Source organism: Crinia signifera, chromosome 2 (assembly GCF_055691185.1).
Source record: "Crinia signifera chromosome 2, ASM5569118v1, whole genome shotgun sequence".
NCBI classification, from domain to species: Eukaryota; Metazoa; Chordata; class Amphibia; order Anura; family Myobatrachidae; genus Crinia; species Crinia signifera.
Genome location: NC_139218.1, coordinates 79,913,928 through 79,932,706, shown reverse-complemented (window position 1 = coordinate 79,932,706; position 18,779 = coordinate 79,913,928). Strand labels below are relative to the sequence as shown.

General features: G+C 43.4%; 1 protein-coding gene across 5 annotated transcripts in view; it reads left to right on the top strand.

The window, feature by feature from the left end:
- Nucleotides 1–18,779, top strand: part of CNKSR2 (connector enhancer of kinase suppressor of Ras 2) — a 326,527-nt gene that overhangs the window by 268,111 nt on the left and 39,637 nt on the right. The window lies entirely within an intron of this gene.

The following is an 18,779-nucleotide window of genomic DNA, read 5'->3' as shown; positions in this document are numbered from 1 at the left end:
CCCTGTTACCGGCGGATGTGGATGCGGGAGTGTCTCACATGCTCGTGCACCTATTGCCGGCACTGGGGCGTGCAAGATTCAGAGATGCACACGCACCAGCGTCACCGGCGGCCCAACAAAGAGAGTGGCTCAATCTGTATGTACAGTATTTATGCAGTCATTAAATGAAAAAAGACAAAGCTTAAGAAACTATTAATTTCATAAAATATGTAACATTAGCCTGTTTAAAAGAGTGTAAATTAGCCTTTCTCTAAAATTTGACATTTTAAAATTATTTTAAAAGAAACCTTTTTTTTTATTTATTTTTTTCATAACAAGAAATGAAAATGCTTACATTGGAAGGACGTTGTTTAGTCAAAAAATGTATGACTTCCCTACAGACATTATAAAGTAAAATTCATATACATTTAATCTTCTGCTATTTAAAAGTGCTACACCCATACAGTTGCCACATCTGTACACAATGCACAACATTCTTTGAGCAATATCGTTTGATGTTTTTATGTGTAGTATATGTTTATGCATCAAGTAAACTGCATATGTTGTGATGTTCTATTTGTGGATCAATGTTCTCATCCTGTGAGACACTGTACATATATTTATTGGAAAAAGAAAAGTGTCAAGGTGCCCATACACACAGTGATGAGCTCCTTACTTTTTGTACTAGATTGCATCGCATTTAGTACAAAAAGCATGCGATATGCTACAGCAACCAGCTTTTTGTACTACATGCGATGCGATCTAGTGCAAAACGTCTGTGTCGCACATTTTATGTGCTGTGCGATGTGATGTGCACGGAAGCGCGCATCGCACCGGAAAAACGCTCCGTGTATGACCAGCTTTAGAATTTTTTTTAGCTTCCGTAAGATGAAATCCAGTATTAAGCATTGTATTAGTTTACTTTTTTTTTTTTTTTTTATATTGGGACTTTTGGAAGTAAAAAGGCGGGGGTTGCTGTTAAACGACGTAATAATTGAGCTTGTTTAGGAAAGACGATGAAAGCGCAGGAGAGTTCTTTCCCAGGTGTGTTTGTAACCACCCAAACAAGCACTGGGAGAAATAAACATGCTAAACTGTATGGCCATGGTGGGAATCCAACTCAAGACAGTGCTATGAAGCAGTAATCTAAAGCTGGGTACAGACTATGGGCCAGATGCACTAAGCTTCAAAAGTGATAAACAACGAACCAATCAGCTCCTACCTGACATTTTTCAAACACAGCCTGTGACATGGCAGGCAGTGGGATGCGCGAGCGTGTCCGTCTCTGCCGTTCGCCAGCCCTGCCAGCTTTCCCAATATGGTAAGCTGGCAGAAACAACTGTAGCAGCTCCATCCGTATGCACAATAACAATCTTGATAATGATACTATCCTGCATATCATAAATGTGTTCTATATTTTTAACAATGCTCCTGCAGGTCATTAACAACCCCCCTGTCCACTAAACATACAGTCAAATCATCAGTGTGTCCGACGGGGGTGTTAGTAATGTCACTGAAAGATATCATTAAATATATACAGATGGAGAGGAGCTGCTCCTGGCGATAGAATCGCCATGGCGTGCCAGCCGACAGAACGGGGCGCACGAGATGCTCACACGCCTCGTTCTGTCAGAGACCTCCGCCGGTCTCCAGCAGCTCCCCCGCAGCTCCCCAGTCTTCCCCTGCTCCCTGCCCATCTCTCTCAAGCGGAGGCGGGCAGGGAAGCCGCTCGCGTGTTCCCATCAGATGGAGCTCCTGTCCGCCAGGAAATCTAATCATTGAAATTACCATTTGCAATTGCATGTTTAACACGGTTTTATTGCAGTAGTGCATGTGTACTTCTTCTCTGAGGGGAGAAGTTGCCCGTGATACCCCCTTGAGCGTTAAACCGTAAGCAGTCATTTTGCATAAGATGGGTCATATACGATCCCAGCCAAGTCCCGATGAGATGTTATAATCAGACCTCATGTCAACAACATGTGATTTGGATGCTTTTTATGGGATTTATCACCTCAATCACATAGTGACTAAATCCCATCGCCACCTATCAGATTATGTCTATTATTTTCCAAGATACAATAGAGAATTTATAGACAGAATGGGATTGGTTGCCCTGGGCAACACCACATATTTAGAAGCTTTAATAAATGTACCCCATATTGTATCAAATAGCAGATACATTATGGCTACTAAGGGGGAGATTCAGTCAACTTGTCGCTGTGTGCGATGGGACAAGTTGCCATTGTGAAGGTGTGTAAAACGCAGCATCGGTCTCACATGGAGTTATTGTGTAAGTGCAACAAACAGTCATGCTTAATGAATTCCTACCTATGTGCTATCTGTTCATTAAAGAATTTTATTGCTCAAGAAGTCACAGCCAGCAATAGCATGTAGAAGTCAATTGCCAGGCTAATTATATATTTATAACTGTGAATATGCTTAAATACATTTTCTTTCATTTAGTAAAATTAATATCCCATGCCTGAGCTTTCAGTACTACTGTGCTCCAACTAGGTAGCCAGGTCCAGATGGGCAGATCTCGAGGCAGACACAAATAATGTACCGGATACCCAGTGGCGCAAGTAGAAAAAATGTCTTAGCGGTACTGTGCCGCTCAGTGAGCTCTCTCCAAGTCAATTGTTATATCGGTACGGGGTACCGGCACAATATGTTTTAGCGGTACACCAAACCACCCCATACTGCCACACTTGCACCACTGTGTATACCCCCAAAAAAGGGAGAATTGGAATAATGCATTAGTTTTTTATAATCGGTTTAATTCTGACTTTCACAATACGAAAGAAAATGCCTATGTGTGATGTCTGTATATTTATATAAACATCTAGACAAAGCTTGTTGCTTTCTTACCGAAGCAACACGTTTTTGCTGCTTACCAAATCTTGTATTACTTGGTTTAGCAATATACTTGAAAGATGAAAATGTTTATAAGCCGCAAAATGTGACCAGAATGCAGTATTTTCTGTTTATTGAAAGTCCTATTGAGTAATACAATGCAGTGGGATCGGGAGATCATTAACAGTCTTATGTGTCATTGTGGGATGGGGAAGGGGGAGTACTTGTAGGTATAGTGCTTTAAATTCTACATTTTAATTTACTAAAGTTTCTATAAATGAAAAGAGTTGATGTTGCCCATAGCAACCAAACGGATTCAGGGGGATGAACTAAAAACATACACAATTATTAACACAAAGGTCAGCTCATGCGGTTCTGGTGCTGTACTTCCAGGGCTGGGACCCAGGATTCTTTCGGCACAGGTGCTGAATGATAGCGCCCACCAAGGGGCATGCAGGAAGATATCTGTGACGGATCCCTCACACAGTTCTGTCACTTTGCGTATGTGCAGAGGGACTACCGCAGGGGTCTTCAACCCATGGCCCCGCTGATCTCAGTGGCCCCCTGCCCGCCAGCCCGCCATGCACAGGATTTTTTTTTTTAAAGTAAAAGAAAACGCTGCCGAGGGAGGCAGCTTAATGAAGTCCCCCGGGTGCCGCCTACCCGATTTCCATTGGCTGCAGGCAGGGCAGAGGAGTGGATCCAGCGCGGCTGAGGGAGGAGGAGGCACGTATGGTCACGAGCTGGGGAGTTGGGACCCGACGAAGCTGCGGGAGGAGGAGACGCAGCTGGCGGGAGCAGGGGACCCGGTGCTGGAACTGCAGGAGGAGGAGGCACAGCTGGCGGAGGGGACCCGGCGAAACTGCAGGAGGAGGCATGGATGGTGGAAGCAGGTGACCCGGCAAAGCTGCAGGATGAGGAGGTACAGCTGGCGGGAGCAGGGGACCTGGCAATGCTGCCGGCATTACTGGGGGCATTGTGGGTGGGCTATTACTGGGGGCATTGTGTGTGAGGGGCACTGCTGGGGCATTGTGTGTGAGGGGCACTTCTGGGGCATTGTGTGTGAGGGGCACTGCTGGGGCATTGTGTGTGAGGGGCACTGCTGGGGCATTGTGTGTGAGGGGCACTGCTGGGGCATTGTGAGGGGCACTGCTGGGGCATTAGGTGAGGGGCACTGCTGGGGCATCATATGTATAAGCAGGAGTACTGCTGGCATTATGGTCTGTGGCATAATTGGCATCAGTGTGGGGCATAATGTGCAATGGGCATAATTTTTGTGTGGATTAATGTGTAATGGGCATCACGGTGTGCGGCATAATGTGTAATGTGTATTATGGATAAACAGTGTAACAGTGTATATTGATTTAAGTAGCCTTTCATTGTTTGGGTTCGATCTGTGAGGCGTACTAGGTCACTGTGTGGGCCTTCATGTTTATATGTCACTGTGCAGCCTTCAGTCAACTTAAGCGTGTGAGGACAATGACCATTCCTGCGGTAACCAATGTCTGGTCATGCAGGTTGCAAAAGAGGTGTCAGGTAATTGTTTTCCTGCTAGTTCACACTCGTTATAATTAGGCCACACCCCTTTTTTGGGAGCGCGCCTACGGCGCGTGCAATTTATTCAATACCGATTTATATATGGAGGGGGGACAAATTTTACTGTTTGCACTGGAACCCAAATTGGCTGCTGATAACTATTTGGGTATGTGTGTGTGTGGGGGGTTATGTGCTGAGTATGGGCCGCTGTGCCAACTATCTATGAAGGACTGTGCTGACGTTATAGGGGAGCTGTGATTCTATGAGGCTGTCCGAAATACCGCAGTAGAGTATAGTGGCCCTCGGGCTTCACTGGATTTTTTTAGGTGGCCCACGCTGTCTTAAAGGTTGAAGACCCCTGGACTACCGGGACTCAGACCCGGAAATCCAGGGACGGCGCCGCATTGCAAGGGACAGCTCTTATGGCAAGCGCTGTCCCTTGTGTTACTAATCGCATATGTTAGAGCATATGAGGTAAGCAAGAATGAGGTTCCTGGTGGAGGGGGGGGGGGGGGGGGGGCGATGTAGAGCGGCAGATGTTAGAACATCCCGCCCAGAGACACTTAGGAAGTAGTAGATGAACATTCCACTGCTTCAGAATCAGGGTCCAAATTACATTTTGAGAGCCTTTGTAGAAGACCAAAAGTAAATGCTATACCTGTATTAGTTATCGTTCCATCAAGATTTTGAATAAGAGATTCATTTGTAGGATAGGTTTGAAAAATGATACAGAATGCATGCTTTAAAAGTACTTGCTTTTTTAGGAATAAAAACCCATGTATTATTTAATACTTTAAAGAATCCTAATATAGGTGGTTGTTTGATTTATATGATGTGCCTTGTCTGATTGTGCAGTAAAAAGGTTTATGCACATGAACATTTATTCCAGGGTTGCTGACTCTCCCGGAATGTCCATGAGACTCCCAGAATCCTGGGACATCTCACGGACTCCCGGAAGAGGGCCCCTTTCTCCCGCACCTGCTGCCATCTTGATTGCACGTTATGTGGTGCGCATGATGACGCCGGTGTCAGCGTGTTGGCGCCGTCAACAAGATGATGTTGCCTGAGCAGTAACTTAAGAGGAAAGAACAGTGTGTCTTATGGGGGGGGGGGGGGGGGGGAAGTGTATTCACAATCCCTCTGCCTGGTCTCCCAGCACTGTCCCCACTACACTACTCCTTCCTTGCCCTCCCCCTGACTCCCCTCTGCCTGGTCTCCCAGCACTGTCCCTACTACACTACACATTCCTTGCCCTCCCCCTCTGCCTGTTTTCCCGGCACTGCCCCTCTACTCCTTCCCTGCTCTGTCTCCCAACTCCCCTCTGCCTGGTCTCCCAGCACTGTCCCCACTTCTAATCTGATGCTTATCAAAATACTGTAGGGGCTCCCTGGTGACGTAAGGCCCGTCCACCATGGCTATTACATTTCTCCCTGAAATGATTTTTCAAAAGTAGGCAACCCTGATTTATTCTTATTATAAACAGTTTCTGGGTTGCTTTTATTATCTTATGCTTTATGTTTTTCTGATTGTATATAACTTTTGATGGGATTTGGATTATTTGTTTTTTACAATATCAATGACTGACTAGGATGCACAATTCCTTGAGTACTCCTGTCATTTGCTCTGTTTTCATACTGTAGTACTTCATTAGAGGGTAGAGATTATTGTTGCATAACACATGCTACTAAACAAGACTATGAAACCCCTGCTTGCATATAAATAACAGAGATCCATACGTTATCATAAAGAACATGTCTCAGGAAATCTGTAAAAACTTGAGCCAAAGGTGCTTTGAACAAGACCAGGCACACATGCAATTATAATACACATATGGCTGTTGTCTAATAAAATAAGGTAACTTCTTATCAAAATAATTTAGTGGGCAATCCCCCCTGAATGCATGTGTTGGGAAATAAAAGTAAAGATCGTAAGTATGATCATTATCTCATTAATCCCTTTGCTGCTGAGGGGTTTATTACTCCTTAGCATAATCATTTTACACATTGCAACGTCAATATAAGTCATTATTTTGTGTGCAGTGCCTACATACGATATTAGAGAGGTGCAATTCAGGCTCTTCATGGTTCTTACTGCCAGATTCGGATCTGAAAACATTTTAAATTAGAAATTTGAATGCATTATTTCAAAGAAGATATGGAGATCTGAGAATTACATCCTGCCTATCTGTGGAAATGCTCATTTTTATATACTACCTTAGTTTGACAATTACTACTGTGCTAAGGGGCACATCATATGAAATGAGGGACTTCCCTCTTTCAAATTAAGGTTCCCCATGTGAGTTCTACTAGTTTGAAGCAATATGTCTCAATGTACTCTCCCTATCTACAGAAAACTTCATTTTTCAAAAGGGCACAGTGATATTGCCTGACAATTATAGAAGTCATAGAGCACATATAATGCCCACACCATTAATAGAAAACCTGTGTTTTGAATATTCCAGGATAATATAATCTTGTGACCACCAGACAATGGAGGTGATTTAGGACGGCTCGTTAGGCAGCGTATATTCCCTGCCTAGCACCTTAATGCCACCCAACAAACACATCGCCTCACATGCGGCTGCTTGCAGGAGAAATCATTCGGTGGTCACCGGGCGTTCCCCTGCTCTGCCCGGTGTCTTCCCCCACCCACCCCCTCCCTACCATGAGAATGCACTGCAAGTGTGCTACTCACGAAAGGTGTTCAATCAGGGGGTCTGCTCATATGCAAATACACGCATGCTCAGAATCCCCCGCCATCGGAACGGGTACGGATTCTGTACAATCACTGTTGAATCACCCCCAATAGCTGATAAGTGGGCAAACTATTTGAAAAACTGGAAACCTCTATTTCACTTGTGAGTACCCCTACATGAGTAGATGCCATTATGGTGGTGGTAGGACACTTAGTGCACTCTTCCCATTGAAGCACAAATAATAAACACAGAATAAACCCCCTGACGAAGTCCAATAGTGCGACAAAACCGGTCGGGTATAGCAAGGACGGAGGACGTGGTGACGTCATCTGCCATCGGGTTGACTGGGACTGGCGGTGGCGTGAGTGTGCAGATGTCGGGAAGCTGAATCCGTGTATTGTTGTGGACTCGCTTCAGTACGAGCCTCCTGTGTTTTTACATGATGCCGATAAGCTGAGATATTTTAACCCCATGTATGTAAGCATATACACAGCAAAGAATTGTGTTACATTGTTTGCCGATGGTGTGCTTTCTCGTTCTTTTTCAAAGTACCTGTGTGAGACCGTGGTATGGTCTGTGAGAAAAAGCTGCACACTACAAGGGGACTAATTAAGAAATTCTTCCACCTGAGGACGGTTTACGCAGTGGTATTTCTTGTATACAGAATAAAATATATTTAACTCCCGCTATTAAATCAATAACATTTGTTGATCATGCTACCAGTAAATCTTTGAAGTAAATTATTATTATTATTAATAATAAATCTGTTTATTTTGGAGTTTTTTAATACTGTTTTTCATAAAAATGTATATAAAGTGGTTTCCTGTATACAGTCTAATAGTGACCATATTTCTGCATCATACTATATTACATATGGATAGTGGTAGATGCTCAATTAGTTCAGTAATACCACTCAGGTGCATGCAAGGGAGGGGTTAATACTGAGTAAGTAAAACAAAACATTTTCCCCCCAGCTCACTGAATGGTATTAGTAACCAATCTTGAACACTACATGATAATAGAATTCAGAGATATTGGTTACATATATCTGCGCAGGTGTACGATATGCCCCCAAGCCACGTCAAGGCTTCTCTGTATACCTGCGCAGGTATATGTGACCAATATCTCTGAATTAAATTATCATGTAGTGTTCAAGATTGGTTACTAATACCATTCAGTGAGCTGGGGGGGGGAATGTCTTGTTTTACTTACTCAGTATTAACCCCTCCCTTGCATGCACCTGAGTAATATTACTGAACTATTTGAGCATCTACCACTATCCATATGTATATTGTGAGAGGTAGAAGGGAGCCCATATTAGGAGCAGATGTGGGTCCTGATATGCCACATGGAGTAGTCTGGGGTTGCTCCAAGGTAGGTAGCTCTTAGTTTGGATATATCAAGTAAGGAGTCATTATCATGTGGCTTCTTGCTGGTTAATCGTAGACCCAATTTAGGGTAACGGTGGTGTGGGGTGCGGTGCCTCTGGCCCGGTTGAGCTGGGTGGCTTTAGTGCGGCATGCCCTTACATTCTATTAACACTTTTGCCTCACTAATACTATCTCCCTTCTATTTTAATTACATTTCATTTTTTTATGTTATTTCTCTCTTTATATATAGCTTCGGCTTCCTATCACTAATTTTTATTATCACTATAGTATCTCACTGGCTTTCTAGCTTATGATAGTTTTTGGGGTGCCACACCGTGCACCTAGATATAGCGCTAGGGTCCCCCAATATACAGAGAAGCCTTGACATGGCTTGGGGGCATATCATACACCTGCGCAGGTATACTGTATGTAACCAATATCTCTGATTTATTTTATCTTGTAGTGTTCAAGATTGGTTACTAATATACATTCAGTGAGCTGGGGGAAAAATTTATATTTTTACTTACATCATACTATATTACGTTATATGATATATACCAAAATGCAAAAACTGAAGTGTATTGATGCATTTTTGTCTTTGTTATAGAGGCCTCATGTCTTCAGCATTTCTTTTCATCAGTTACCCCCTCCATCAAATTTATCCCTATACAATTGTTCCCAAATTAAGTTTTTGGATGTTTTCCCAGTCCCAGTGATTTGAAGATTAGCTTTAGCTTCAAATGTTTTCCTGAGTGGAACTATTGAAGGTCATTGATGTATGATTGCCTTGCTGTGCTCTAGTAGGTTGAGATAATTAGACATGACAGGTCAGCTGTCACATTAAGGAAAGAATACCGTTCTGATTGTTGTGTGACTTGGATACCTAGTGGGATATCGGAAGGTGCTTCTCATGAGATGTACTCGGATTATGTTTCTGATTTTACTAAGTTTTTTTCATGCCAGCAATTTCCTTACATGTGTGCCAATTACACCCCCCATTACTCTTTTGTTAGACTGCACTTTTTCTGTATTAGAGAGGTTACCCTTTGATTTGGTGTATACGTACATTTTTTTCTAGTATTCTGTTTAATCTTAACACGCAATTAAGTATACTATCCTAAAGTCTTATTCATTTTTTTTTTCTTCCAAGTGTTGTTGATTCTTTTGATGTTGGACTATTTCTGCAGAATCACACTACATGAAGGGGGGATTTACTAAGATTGAATGTGTAGAAATGCACCTATTTGTACCCATTCAATCCTAATCACGGCTGGGAGCCGGTGGTTGCCTCGTTTGCAAACAGCTGAATTTGGATTTATGAATGAATAGACCATCAATAGAACTCATTTGCAAATGGCCCTAGAGTTCTATCAGATCGTCTAATTTACAACCATTTGTAAGGCTGGATTCGGCATCAGGTAAGAATACTAATGGAAAATGCATCCGTATTTGATTACATGCTGCTCTACAATAGAAAATAAATGTAAAAAAAACACGTGGTGTCCCTCTCCTCAAGTAGAACATCTTTGAGCAGTTCCTGGTTTGTGAAATATGGGGGACAAAATTAATAAGGGTTCCCTGTATTTCACAAACCAGCACTGGGCTCTTGGACCGGTCCTGCTTATAAAAATACAGATGAATCTGGCCTTTTCCTTGCTGGTGATCCGCCAGCAGCATGCTGCTGGCGGATCGCCAGCAACACGGCGCCGCTATCTGACTGAGACGCACGTGCGTCCCCCATGCACGCGCCTCTCAGTATCCGGGCGGCGGGGCGGCGAGTCGGACGTATTACTATCCGCCTCCCGCTCAAGGGGGCAGGGGGGGACCCGAGGAGGCTGCGGAGGGGTGTGGTCGCCCGGTGTGGGCACCGGGCGACCGAGGGCAGCACCGTCGGAAGGGGACGCGCGCGCCCCTCGTGCGTGCGCGTCCCCTTCCGGCATACAGATGGCGGCGGGGCAGGGGATGGCGATGGCGACGCCATCGCCATCCCCTGCAAAGATGAATTCCGCTACATCTGTATGGGGGACAAAAGACTTGAGGTCCCCGTATTTTTTTAACCAGCACCAGGCTCTAACAGCCAGCTGTGTAATGCAACAGCAGAAGGAGACTTTTACATAAGCTCCCCCGGCCAAAGCAATCCCTCCCTGGCTGGTGGGTGAAAGAAGATGCCTGTGAACCCCTGGAAGAGCGTCTGACATTCAATAGAGCTGAAAGGCCATGTTCCTTAGGGTGAAGATGCCAGCAAAGGAATTTCTTTCACAGGGTGGGCTATAGAGACCAGCTGGCTCTTAATGCCCCACATGCTGGTACTTGCAGTTCTCCAAGAATCAGCATCCAGGGCAGGCTTTCTGGGACCTGTAGCCCACTATAAAGGATAATATTACTTGAGCTATCAACCCCACACCCACCACCTACGGGTATTTGGGAGTGTCCTCACCTCCCCAAGAATTCCTGGTTTGGGCTGACTAGTAAGGGAGGGTCAATGCTTTGGCCACATGACCATCAAGTGTGTCCCCCAGCTATGGCTTTACCTCCCTGGATAGTATAGGCCAGGGCTGGGTAATTGCGGCCCTCCAGATGTTGATGAACTACACATCCCAGCATGCCTTGCATCAGTTTCAGCATGGCCACATAGCAAAACTAATGCAAAGCATCCTGGGATGTGTAAAAAATAGTTACGTGCTTATATGCTCCGTATGGCCCAGATGTGGAATATGTCACATCAGATTTTCAAGGGTAATTCATACATAAAAAAACAGATAAACAAGGACATATATAGTGTAATTTGTTTCTCAACAGTTCTTATTAGGACTATCTTCCCCAGAAGGACAAAATGAGGTTTTCCTCTGTATAGTGATGATATTATTCTTTAAAGAATAATATCTGCGGGATTTGCATTATTCTGCAGAAGGACAATGACCTAAACATGCAGACAGTTTCACAAAGAACTCCAAGTGATGATATGGCCCCCACAGAGCCCTGATCTCAACATAACAGTCTGTCTAGGATTAAATGAAGAGACAGAAGGATTTGAGCAAGCCTACGTCTGTGGTTCCTGTAGTTCTGCAAGAACCAACAACCTCCCTGCAGAGTACCTTCAAAAACCTTGTGCAAGTGTACCTGGAATAATTGATGCTGATTGAGGCAAATGTGGTCGCACCAAATCATACTTGCTTACCCTCCCGGAATGTCCAGGAGGCTCCTGAAAATTGGATGACCTTCCCGCTTTCCCCCCTTTCCCCCCATGAAAGTTGATCAAGGTCCTGCAAATCCCCCCCCCCCCCCCACAGAAGTGTACGGATTGCAGGACACCTGATGAAGTATAGCAGGGGGAGGGGCCATGATGACTCTGTCATGTAGCCATGCCCCCGATCTGATCACCTTCTGCTGGAAGGGGACGCAAGGTCGATATGTCTGCACCAAATATTGATTTGATTGAGATTTCTCTTCAATTCATTCACTTTGCAGTTTGTTGATTGATAAGGATAAACTATTAACTATTAGCTCTTTGCAAGCATTTTTACTCTGCAGCATTTTCCCACACCTGCCTAAATCATTTGTACAGTACTGTGGTATATTACACACACTATATGTATTTTGCAAATAACACAAATGAGGAATTTATTAATCTGCTCCTTTTTTTCTGTAACAATGGAATCCAGTTCCAGTAATATTCCTCAATGACATTGTAGTCAGGATTTCTTATTATTCTATGGCATATGACATTGCAGGATCGCAGTCCTTCACTTTGTGGTTATTATTCCCAAATATATCTTATACATGACTTTCATGTTCCTCATTTCCACAGGTTGTAGAAATACGAAATGCAAATCTTAAATTTCTATAACGCATAACATGTAAATTTGCGGTTTCATTTTATTAATTTATTTTCCATTCCTAGCCTGTCTCCATGGTAACAGGTATCTTTAGAGCAGCTGATCAGCCACAGGCCCTTATATTTCAGTTCTGCAGCGACTGTTCATTTCACTTTCGCTCATGTAGAATTCCTGCAGGAAACGATCTGGTGTTTCCCTTCCTCAGCATTGATTTCCCTGTGTTCATGGAAACGTGTTTAAGTGCTTCACTTCTCATCACTGGCTAACGATTGAGTGCTGCACACATACAGAAAGGGCATTTCTGTTCTACTGTTTATAGGAAAATTCCTATTGTCAGCTAGTGGATGATCTAATAATGACTATAATAATTGTGATGATGATGATGACTGTGTTTAAGATTAACCTAATATTGTTTAGCTATTTTTCATTAGCAAAATATATATATATATATATATATATATATATATATATATATATATATATATATATATAGCATTAAACATATTGAAAGTTTGGGGCATTATGCAATACATTTATTTTACACTGATTCTCTTATTCAAATGGAAATTTGCCCTCATCCTGATTGTAAATTGAACTGATTTTCTGTATTCTTTCAATTCCAGCTTTGTGCGTTTCACTGTTAATTTCATCATTATTTTGTAATATCATTGGGCTTGGGGCCACAATGACCTGATTGCACAGCCTTGTCCCCCGCACCGCCTACCTATGATAATGCTATCACTCCTGTTGTACCAACCTGCTGCTCTCAGAGGGGGAAGCCAGAAAGTTAAGATGTACAGTATGATTGACGGGCATGCATGCATCAAAAAGTGATTCGGGGCTAGATGTATCAAGCTTCAAAAAGTGATAAAATGGAGAGTTATAAACAACCAGTCAATCAAGCTCCTACCTGCCATGTCACAGGCTGGGTTTGAAAAATGACAGGTGACTGGCTGGTTGCTTGTCACTCTCCATTTTATCACTTTTGAAGCTTTATACATCTGTCCCTCAGTCATCTCAACACAGTCACATCTCCACTTGGAACCAATGGGGGGCCTAAGTGTACTAAGGGGTTTTGGTCAAATCCAGGTGTAGCCATACAACTTCCATATACAATAGGATAATACTGTGCGTGGGTCCAGGAAGTGCCGTTGTGTGCTGCAGAGGGGAACATTTTGTTCCCCTCAGCAACGGGATGGGCAACCTGCAATTAGTAACTGCCCTTGGCACCCACGTTTGTGGCTGACGAGGTATTATTGGGTGGTAATGGTCTGTTTGAACCTACTTAGTCAGGGTGTGTAGCTGAGATTGCGGACTATGCAAAGTTTCAGATGGATTTCTTTCACCAGGAACTGTCTTTCTTGCAAGTGTGAAGTGATAATGGCAGATATGAGACAGATGGGGATGGTGCGTCACATAGATATGTACAACTCTGCACACAGTTCAATATCTGCTAAATATTCTGTGCAGATGTACAGTAACTACAGCTGACTTTTGATCAACTTATAATCCGCCCCATTATGTGCTGTGATAGTTCATATCCCATAGACTAAAGGAGTAAAATACCCACTCCCACCTAAAATAAGAAAATATTTGTATTTAAACCATATTCGCAAACGAGAATTTGAAACGGCATCTTAGGAATTTTCTGAAGCTCCCAAAGTTCTTGTACTTGGTGGCATCGCTACGTTGGTTTGGGAGGTTCAGACTGCATCCGGGTGACACCAAAGTGCCAAATACAACTAAGTGAAGTAATGTTGCAGTGCATTACAGGCCTATCACAGTGTGAATCCACACTCCCTTTTTGCGCCACCCGCGTGGGTTGTCAGTTTGGTAAGTGATACCTCTGCTTACTTAACTGTCATGTTTGCCACAAACAAATAAAACTAATAGAAAGTCAGCAAAATTCATTAGTCAAATGTGTAACAAATGCCAGAATTTACTGGGGACCTCTACTGGACCGTAATCTGTGAATGCTGTGCACAGGTTATTCTGCTTTCAGCATTCTTCTAGTGCAGTGGTTCTCAAACTCTGTCCTCAGGGCCAACCACAGTTCATGTTTTCCAGGTCACCCGACAGGTGCACTCATTACTGACTGACACATTTTAAAAGATCCACAGGTGGAGCTAATTATTTCACTTGATTCTGTTATGAGACCTGCAAAACATGCACTGTGTACTTTGAGAAACTGTGATCTAGTAGAAAACTAAGTTAAGCGCTTTTTCCCTAAAATATGGTGCACCTCCCTATAAAATAGGGTACATCTTAATATCAATAATTCTGATATAAAAAAATAAATAATAGTCGCTTAGAGAGAAAAACAACCTCTCGGTGACTGATGTTGCAAAACCTTCATGGCACATAGTCAGCATAACGTAGCCAGATGTATCAAGTTTCAAAAAGTGGTAAAATGGAGAAAAACCCAGCCATTCAGCTTCTACCTGTCATAAAACAGGCTAGGTTTGAAAAATGGCTGGGTTTGAGTACATCTCTGAATCAGCCCCTATCTGTAGTACTAGATTATAGCAGGAGCATACCTCCCAACTGTCCCGCTAAACGCGGGAACGTCCCACGGCCGGCAGTGTCCCGCTGCGGGGGGCAGTTGGGAGTCGTCCCCCCCCCAATCTGACAGAATTGACGCTGTGCGCATCTATTCGTTACCGAAAACGGGGCGCGGCCTAATTAGCATAAGTTGCGCCCTCGTTTACATACGTCACACCCCCTTTTCGGGCGCTCGTGTCCCTATTCTGACATTAATAAAGTTGGGAGGTATGCAGAAGCTGCTTATTTTCTTCAGTCAAAAAAACAGCAGTTGCCTGTATTAAAATTCCTTTTTCAGTAAGTCCCTTTTGCTGAATTGCAAACAGAGAAAAGGTACAGTAATCAAAAGACAAACACACAATGCGTTTCATTAGTTACATATTTGTAGCATTGAAATGGTCTGACCTACTGTATGTATTTATAGCTTTACTTTTGATCCAGCACACTCTACTGGATATAAATATAAATAAATACTTTTTAAAGTAATTCCTTTACTAAAACTAATTGCAAGGTTAACTTTGAATGCGACATGGCATCTCCGCGTACATGATGCACATAAATTGAATAGCTTACATTGCCATAGCAACAATCTATTCATGAGTATAATAATAAAAATTACAATACCCTTTGTTTAGTGGTGCGTATGTTGTATATAGCGAGACATCATAGACAAATATTTGAATGTGTTAAAGCAAATTAGGAGAACTTCATCCAAAATGAAATATAGATTTGAGAAAGAATAAAGAAGTCTTTTTTTTTTAATATAACAATATAAGCTTACTAGCATTGCAGATGCTATTCACCAGATTCAACAGTGTCTGTAGTGGTCCCATTCTGCCCTCTACAAAGATGGAGGTTTAATGGGGCTTACGCATAAATCCACTTCGTGTGTACACCCCAAGGCGATGGCGATGCGCATCGTTATCACCAGCTCAGATCTTGTGTGTCAAATCTAGTCAGATTAACAAGTAAATTCAAATTGCAACGTGTGTATATAATTAGTGATAGCCAGCTACTATTTAAAGTAACCCTTTTTGGGGGGCCTAGCACAAATTGCTAAGCACAAATCTCAACGTGTGTATGGGCAATCTAGTTGGTGAGAAGTTAAGCACAAAGAGTCAGAAATATAAATCAATAGTCCAATGGACACAAATCATTTTAAACCATGTAATACCAAATTTAGACTGCCAAAAAAAAACCTCTGCAAATGCCGTGTATAACTGGGAATCAGCTCAGTGGAAACTGCTACAAGTTTTTTTCCTGGTTATCAGTAGGGTTTTTAGGGGTGCTGGATGATCACAGACTGTCGGGTTTCTGAGGGTTGTTTCTTCTACATTGGAATCCCAACTGTCTGACAGTTGGAAGAACAACTTACATGGCCTAATTTTCTTGTGGGTATCCACGACCTCCACAGACTGAGAATAGAATATGTGGCGAGCACAGCCACTGAGCCTGCAAGGAACTTGAATGTGCTCGCCCCTCCTGTCAGGCTCCTGACAGAGTTGGGATTCCGATGTTGGAGAAATTACCTTGAGAATTCAGACTGTCGGTGAGTTATCCCATACATGTTTTTTTAGCTGGTAAAACCAGTTAACAGTGCTGTTCATTGAGAATGGCTCTTACATTGGATTTTTTACACAGGAAAATCCAAAAGCTGCTCATTGGTCCTTTCTGGGTTCTGACTGCTGCAATCAACCAGAGACCAGAGGAGACCCGTTCATGCTGGGAGAGGCTGTGTTTGAGAGCATAAATAAATTATATTAATTAATGACATGCACAGGTTTTGCTGGGTTTTCCTGGTTTTCAAGAGTTCAAGGACTGTAAATGGCACTGTACTGTAATTACTGAGAACCAGTAGTGAAGACTGAATATCTATCCTTTATTTCACCAAGAATATGTTAGATGCTGGGTGCTGGGCAGCAGCAGAATTAACGGTACTTGTGGAGTATCACGGCTCCCACGACCTTGATCGTATGCTGATCGTATGCTAAAAAATCGCATCGCATATGATCAAATCGCATGCGATCGCACCCGATTTTGCACTGAAATGCATCAAAATGCATTGAAATGTGTAGTAAACTTGTGAAATGCCCCCAAATGACATTTTTCATAGTGTACCACCCCCACTATCAACATCAACCCGAAGCGTGGCGAGCGGCGGCGGTACGCGTCCTACGACCTTTTCATACCCCCACTATCCACGTCGGCGTGGAGTCGAGAATAGAAAGTGTGGCGAGCGCAGCGAGCCACAGAGCCCGAAGCGTGGCGAGGGGACGCGGATACCTTCACAGCTATACGCGTCCCCTCGCGGCCTTCACAGGTATCCGCGTCCCCTCTCCACGCTTCGGGCTCGGAGGCTCGCTGCGCTCGCCACACTTTCTATTCTCGACTCCACGCCGACGTGGATAGTGGGGGTATGAAAAGGTCGTAGGACGCGTACCGCCGCCGCTAGCCACGCTTCGGGTTGACGTTGATAGTGGGGGTGGTACACTATGAAAAATGGCATTTGGGGGCATTTCACAAGTTTACTACACATTTCAATGCATTTTGATGCATTTCAGTGCAAAATCGGGTCGCATCGTATGGCATCGTATGGCATCCGATGCGATCGCATACAATTTTTGACCAAAAATGCTCAAAAATCGGTAAAAATCGCATCGCATCGTATGCCACTACATATGGCATACGATGGGAGCCGTGATACTCCACAAGTACCAAATTAACTTTGCCCAGATCAGGATTAATAAACCCAAGAACCTAACCATCACACCACATTGCGAATAGATCAGTGCGGGCAGGGGGCATGGGTTTGTGGGCCAGGGGATTCGCCCATGGGAACGCCCATCGTTTCATAGGCGTTCCCATGAAACCACTGGACGCTTTCATGGTAATTCCCTGATGACGCGGGTGCAGGGGGGCCGGCATCTGATATCAGCGGATGTCAGCTGCCCGCCCACTTTCCATGTAGGCAGATGTAAGACACCAAAGAGGTGTCTTTCATTTGCGAGCACTTGAAAAATCATTCAATGTGACCATCGAATGATTTTGTGCCCACACACAAGGCTGATGAGTATGCAAATCATCAATTTGCATGTCTGTTGGTAATAGCAGCATGCGAGGGGTGGCTGTGCATGTGGCAGGCGGCGACTGGTGGACTTGCAAGCCTGCGAAATTGTGAGTCATGGGGGGGGGACTTAGAATGCACACCCAATTTACATGAGGCGTTATCATGCTGGGACTTGTAGTTCTGCAAAGAAAAACACATGGTGCAGGTGCAAACTCCATATTATTAATCAAAATTAATCAATAATAGAGGTATAGTCATTGGCCAAGAAATATTTGCCCACCAACCAGCTTCACGGTGACCTCATTTCGGGTGGGTCCCTAATACTAAGTTTTAATCTGGGGCGCGGAACCCCAAGAAGGCCAGCATAGGCCAGTCACCCCAGGGCAGCACACAAGTGAAAAACTAAAAGTGTGTTAATAAGAAAGAAAGAAATTGCGAGTCAACCTGAATAAGGCCATAATGTAAAGTTTATAAGGATTTGCTCAAAGAGTTTTGTGCAGTTATAAAGTATTGTGTGTTAGTTGATTATAGTGAGAAACTAATATGTGCTGTATAAAGATATCATCTGTGTTTTAATTTGTACTATCATTATGAGCAATGAAGCTTCACGTTCTTGCAAATCACTATAAGATGCTCTTAGCTTTTATTGGCATAGCAAAGCTATGAGTGAATCTCCCATTTCTATCCCTGGCTGCTCTCTGTATGAAGTGCAATTCATCAGTGGTAAATTACAGTCCAGCAGCCAGATTCTCTCGCGGCTCTGACTGCCATTTTGCCTTTCTCAGTTGGCTCATTTTTTAATCTTAACTGGAGGCTATGTATACACTTATAGGGAACATCAAGCAGAACTCTGTGCTTGTTGTGCTGTGTGCTAAATGTTCTGGAAGCTGTGATTTTCCTAA